This window comes from Copidosoma floridanum, unplaced genomic scaffold, assembly GCF_036245765.1.
Source record: "Copidosoma floridanum isolate Cflo_tuat_1 unplaced genomic scaffold, Cflo_Japanese_pri ptg000043l, whole genome shotgun sequence".
Classification (NCBI taxonomy): domain Eukaryota; kingdom Metazoa; phylum Arthropoda; class Insecta; order Hymenoptera; family Encyrtidae; genus Copidosoma; species Copidosoma floridanum.
In genome coordinates this window covers 324748-331771 of record NW_028321920.1, presented here as the reverse complement: position 1 = coordinate 331771, position 7024 = coordinate 324748, and the positions used below count along the sequence as shown (strand labels likewise).

The 7024-nt window shown below is 36.0% G+C and overlaps 1 pseudogene; it reads right to left on the bottom strand.

The window, feature by feature from the left end:
• Nucleotides 1-1381: 1381 nt before the first annotated feature.
• On the bottom strand, nt 1382-6812 carry LOC106645455 (lysosomal alpha-mannosidase-like; annotated as a pseudogene).
• Between the last annotated feature and the right edge of the window lie 212 nt (nt 6813-7024).

Below are 7024 nucleotides of genomic sequence, written 5' to 3'. Positions count from 1 at the left end.
CTCGCGAACAGTGGAAATCAGTCACGAGGGCAGTGAATCCGAAATTTGGCTCAATGAAATCGACAGCGCGTCAAAGGTATAAATCGAAAATTTTACCGATCACCATTGACGGTTTGTACTTCGAATTTTTTTTTTTCAAATTTTTTTTCATACAGATAAATTACAATGCGGACAGCAATCAAATTGGTTTTCTGCAATTACTTTCTAAAGAAGCCGAACAAAGTATCACTTACAATTGTAAGAACAGCGTCGCTTATTTCGACATTGAGCGTTAGACTTACAGAATACTAATAAAATAACTGGGAAGATTCGATTTTGAGGGGAGAAAATAACGTTAAAATTCTTGTATATTCATTTGGTACTGTAAAATCATACACATCATCGATCAAATTTAAACGAAATTTTTTAAAATGGATATCAATTAATTTTTAGATCATGACATAGCTAGTAATAAAGTGATCTACAATAATTATTTTGAGCCACCTCTAATGAAAGCATTTCTATTGATCTGTATTTTCTGTTGGCAAAAGAATAGTAGTGAAACGACAGACTATACACCATTTGATTTGATTATTATCTTTGATCCAGTGATTAGAGCGGAGAAACGTTATTTTAACTGATATTATGGAAAAATCGTAAAATAGTTCCTAAATATTTACATTTTATAAAAATACGTTAGACATACATTTAATAGAACTATGATTCAAGTGCGAGAATTCTAACATTTTTTGGCAAGTGTTTTATGAGTAGTAGCATATCATATGTATTAAATTGTTAAACAACAAATAAAATGTGTAACGAAATGTGTGCCAAAGGGGACTTTTTAAAGACATGCCTACACAAATAACAAAATATTTTTCCAACATTTTTTACCCCTTAGCCTTCGTAAAAGTCGTAGGATTTTTCACAAATACATTCGTATACTTACATAAAAAAACCTCATCATTTAAATAATCAATGTTCAATCTAATAAACATATTTATGAAGTATTAGAAACGTAAAATAAGTAAGCAATTATATTTAACTATGTTTATTTTAATTTCAAAGTAAACCAATGGCCTTTACGCTCAATCTGTGACGCAAGAGATGTAGAAAATACTGCCTATATATTAACATTAAAGCGATTATTATCTATTGTACTCTGTGGTATAACAAGTAAAAAAAGTTACACGCAACTAAAAACAAGGTTTATTTTTTTTCTTAGAATGATTTGAAATAAAATAGAATACTTTTATAATTTATGAGGACTACATTTATTGAGCACATACAATAATATACATTCGTGACAAAAAAATTTACTTCAAACATTTTCTTCATTAATATATTACTATTGGTCTTTATAAATGTGTTATCGCACAAAGTTTAATACTCCACGATCTCATTAAGACCCGTGTTTAAGTTTGACGACAAAAGTCCGAATTTCCATTGGTTTCAGTAGTACCACGATAGAATTACTGGAGGCCTGCACTTTGTCCGAGTCCAAATTTCCAGTTTCAACGTTATCGTCCGTCCCCGACGTCCACTTCAATCGCTGCTCGTCTTTCAAAAACTGATTCGCACCAAGAGTCGTTTCTCGCACCCAATCCACGGAAAAACTGGCGAACAGCTCCTATCGGCAAAAACAATCCACAACTCAAGAATGTATCAATGGAACCAATTGTGATCAATAAGAAACATAATAGGTATTACTTTCAAATCGACTTGGGCAACTGTCGAGTACAAGGAAGTTTTGCCATTCTCAAATATGTGCTCAAGTCGCAGTAGAACTTCCCCATCCTTCCAAGGCTCGAGAGTCAGAATACGAATGTTTTTAGGCAGCAAAATCGTTAAACCGTCGCCCTGACGGATCGAGGAAAATTTTGAATTTATTTAGTTATTTTAAAACTCGAGTGATACCTGATACGATAAATTTGAAAATGGTAATTCGAATGGCAATGCTATCAAGTATTTATTAAATACAAATAACTTTCGACGTTACGACCCATACACTTATATATAGATAACGAGGCCCTCATCAGGTAAAAAACTTAATCGTCACACTAGTGACTAAGTGTAGTACGCAAGATGGTAAGGTAGCGAATACATTGTGACGAACGTCGAAAGTTATTTGTATTAATATATACTTGATAGCACTACCACCCGAGTTATTATTTTCAAATTTAAATTCTTCAAAAATACATGCCGAAGTACAGCAGGGAGTGACAAAATGTACAACCTTCATTTTGTAAAGTTGATTCCAGTCTTGAAAAGAACTTGTCGTGGGGGTGAAAAAGAGCCAAGATCCAAGGGACAGTTCAATCGCTTTCTCTTTTTCTTGCAAAATGAGCTCGTCCTTGTCCATCAAACTGCCGGTCAGCAAGTAATGTTTACCTCTGACCACAAGGCCCGTTCCGTACGCCATTTCGTTCAATATTTGATTGAGGCGGTTCATCTTGTCGTGATTGGTTAACCTTCTGTGAAGCTGAAACACATTTTGGCGAAATTCAACGCGTCAGTTTTACCATTTGGGGTGACTTTTTCGTTACCATCAACTAAATTTGTCCTCGAAACAAGCTCGAGCCACCCTGTGGCCTGTCGGTCAACACACTCACACGTAACAACTTCCTCTTGTCCTCGATGGCGATTTTCGTTGGGATCGGGTAATAGTTACCAGAAACTCGTTCCTCCAGCCAAACGTTTATGTGAGGGCGCTTGTTGAGCTTACGCTGAATCATCTCCCTACCATTGCTGTCCGTGTAAAATGTCCTTCTGTTCACCAAGTTCGTAAAGTAATTGCTGACCACTTTCTTGCCGCCTATCATCTTCGACAAGCTGTACAAAATAATTTTATAATACGTATAGAGGATGAACTGTTTTTTTTTTTTTTTACAAGTAACCATTAATATATGAAATTACTCGATGGGCACAGGTCCGATCAGCCAATGAAATTCCACTTGACTTTTTCCCTTGTAAATTCTAACTACTTGGCTCACCCATTCATTGACTACTTGATGAATTTCCTCGACCAAAGGTCCTGCCGGCATTTAATTTTTGAAAATGGTACAATCGAGACTTAATGGCATATTAGCAGTGTCCCATATGACATACCTTTGAAGATCTGCGTGGAGTTGGTAACATTTAAAATATGGGTGATGCTGCTCTTTGGTCTTAAAACATACAGCCCCGACGATCTGTTGGCGACCAATGCGTTGTTGCCCTCCGCAGCATCGTAATAATGAAACGATTGTCTGATTTTCAGGCCCCTTGTCCCGTGAGTCATATTTATCAAGATTCTACCTTTCGCGTTGGCACTTATGTTAAATAACTTAAATACAACGTTTATTGTTTATGGCATTGCAAAATGATATTGGAAAAAGTAATGGTCAACTTTTTACCTCGGAGCCTATAAATTGGGAGCCATTAGCCGGTTTTGGGTCGTTTGGCACGAAATTGGGATCGGACTTTTTTTGGTAAACGTAAAACGATTGGAAACCAAGCGAGAAAACATTTTCAGCTAGGAAAACCAACTCCATTGTTGCACTGCTGACTCGACCGGGGATCGCTTGCACTTTGTCTGGAATTGGCACCATTTGAGTAACCATATCGTTCCCTACAATTAAAAAAAAAAAATCCCATCAATCGATTAATAATTGGGTACATTTATGTATTTCAAAGGTGACTTGGACTATTTCCACTGGATTAATCAAAATAGCTGAAATTTTCTAACTATGTAAATGAGGTATGCCTCATTCATTTACGATAAAAAACACTGGGGTTAACCACTTTACTTTTAAGAAAATCACTATTGAAAACTCACCAATTTAACAGACAGTCTTACAGAATTTGTTACTAAAATGACGCTAACTCCAAAAGTAAATGACAAACCTCTGTAAATAAAAACTGTATTTGTACCTTTTTTTTTATTAGTGATCTCTTAGAACTGTGAAAATTATACGTAAACCACTTAGATTTTAAGAAAATTTAGAGAAAAGTGATTTATCGTCTTCTGCGCATGCGATGATTAAAGTGGTGAGTTTTTACTATTTATTTTATTGATATTTTATAACTTTTTAGGCCATTAAAACTCTTGAAATTGAACGCGTGATTCATACATTCAATAATCATGACAATGGACAAAGAACATTTTTCGTAATCAATAAAACCTCAAAGGGCCCCTCACTGGGTACGGCACCAAACGTTCAAGCCACCTTTATTATTGACGCACCAGTAAAGTCTTTGACCCCGTACACCAAATTCTGAACCGGCACTCTGATGAACTGCTGGACCATTTGACTGGTCGGATTGTACACAGTGACAACGAATTTTCGGTGATTGGAGGAATAATCACAGGCGCTAATGTTGAGAAGCAGACACGAGTGGAATTCCGGCGCATTTGAAATTTTTTTTTTCAATGCCCAATTGCTGAGAACAAAAGACATGTATATTTTTCAAACAGCTGATATTTTCAAAGTGCATGATTATTATTATTTTAGAGCTTCAGAGGCAACGTGCTCTTCTTTGGAAATACTGCGATGTAACAGTTTGGCATAGTCAAACGCAACATTTTGCATTGCAGTGCCCGTAATGGCGTCATGATGCTTTAACACCCCCATTGCCTCTCGGAAACGTTGCAGCTCTTCGGTATCGGGCAGATTCGCCAAGACAGATAATTGCTTCGCCACCTGGAATGACAAAAAAAAAGATAATCCAATTTTTTTTTGCAAGTTGAAATGGGAAATTCATTAAAGCCCCGACTTGCAAAAAGTTATTGCCGAGTCTTTCGAAGTACTTCAGTGCCGGTCTGGACGTATAAAAACCGGTCCAAAATGAATGTTGGTCGAAAGAGTAGGGGAACATATCGCCGATTTCAACAGGCCATCTCAAATCGTGCTTGTGCAGTGCCCGCAAGTAGCACGACGGAGTTGAGTGAAACACCTCATAGTTGTCTCCTTCCTTACTGTTTATGTACCTGAGTAATCACGCAAATTTGTTTCAACCGTATACTTCGGCATGTTGTTTTAGAAAAAAAATTTGAAACCAACTTGATGAGTTTGTCTATGTTGGCGAACCACAGCTCAGCGTTTAAGTAATGATGTGTCCGTCCCATTGTAATGATTATATTATTGGTCTGGTACATCGTAGCTTGTTTCGAAGCAAAATGTAGTAGTTTCTCTGCCTTTAGTCAAATAAATATCTTGTACAATAATATATTGTTCCAAAGTGATGGCATGAAAAATTTTCGCTTACTCTGTCATGTACGTTGTAATTTACGTTGTTTGGGTCATCGATGATGGGCACGCGATTGCCGCAGAAAGTATCAAAACAAAAACCAGGTGGGGTGAAAAAACGGTAGTACAAAATCATCGTAAATAGATTGGCAGATTTACCTGAAATTCATTTTTATTTTCATCAATCCTGGTTTTTCATTGAAATGAAAATTTTTTGATATATACATGAAAACCCGTATAAAAAAAATCTTACTTTTTAAAAGTATTTATGTTGCACTCTACGTGGAAAAAAAAATACAGTCTTATAATCTTTTAAAGACATAGGACTTTTATGTATAGAAAATTACGTCATCCTTTCAATTCTAAAATTAGAAAGAAAATGAGTTTTCGATGGAGGTATGCTAAACATTGCAAACAGCCGTACAAGAAAAAAGTACGACTTCACTTTTCCGGTGCAAGTAGCCGGAAGTGAAAATTGTACTTCCCCTCTGGGAATGAAAGTAAACCACATACCTAGACTATCACTGCCTTTCCAGATGAATTCGGCAGTTTTATTCCACAAGCGGGCCCAGTTGTACACGTAATCGATTCGACCAACGAACATTCCATCAAAACCCATTCGAGCGAAAATGGAAGCTTGTTCGCGAGAATGTCCGAAAGGGTCAACTTGCCATCCGACTCGAAGTCGCCCACAAGAACCAAAGGAGTCATTTATTCGCCTTTAAAGGTAAATAAGTTTATATTAATCGCAACAATAAATCATTCAATCCAATTGTAAGCATACCTGAAGCCCCAAGTGTATTGATCAATCAGTGATTGGTAATTTGTGGTAGCCTCGTCGTTCATACTCCAACCACCACCAACTATTTCAAATCGTCCTTCGTTGACCAACATTTTTAACTTTTCTCTCATAGTGTCGTTTCGATTTTTCCACCACTTCCATAGCATTGCCATTTCGGCAAACGCAAATCTAATTACAAATCGGTTTGTCATCATCCCCCAGCGATAATTAACAATAAAAGTTTTTTCAATTTACTATTATTTTCTGTTTCTACAATAACATTGGCGTTGAAAAATATATATGTAATAATAACAACTGATAATCAAAAATTATGTATAACTTATGACATTTTATTACTTGTCTCAAATACGGACTTTACAATTCTCATTATCGGTTGTTATTTTTTGCTGAGATCGTCAGTATGGTGTAATGGTATACATATTAGTTGTCAAAATATTGATTTGAAAATACCTTCTTCCTGGATTTTTTAGGAGCGATTCAATGACATTGTCGATCACGTATTGCACCCCTGAAATTAAAATATTTTTTTCTTACTCGCTAGCAAAAGGGAGGAGTACTTCACGCTTAATGTAAGGTAAAGACATGTTTTTCATAAAATATGCCACTTGTGATATTCCATTTAATTTTCCTTCCTGTATAGATGAATAATCAATATTATTTACAAAGTATGCGCAACTTTTATTTATATCTTACATTTGTTGTATATTACATCGTAGGTTAAGTACAACCAGCCCACTTCAGCGTGAGAATGAGCCACTAAATGCAGTACCGGTAATGGTGTTGTGATTTTGCATCAGTCCCATTGCTTCTTTGTACGTTTGATATTCTTCAGAGTCAGATGAATGTGTGAGGACCGAAAGTTGTTTGACCACCTATTTTTTCATTTTTTTATTCTTTTATTAATTGAAGGTAACATGGAGAGTATAATACATGTCATGACTTTTGACCTGTAAAAAATTATTTTCCAGTCTCTCGAAAAATTTCAATCCAGGCCGAGAAGTGAAGAAACCAGACC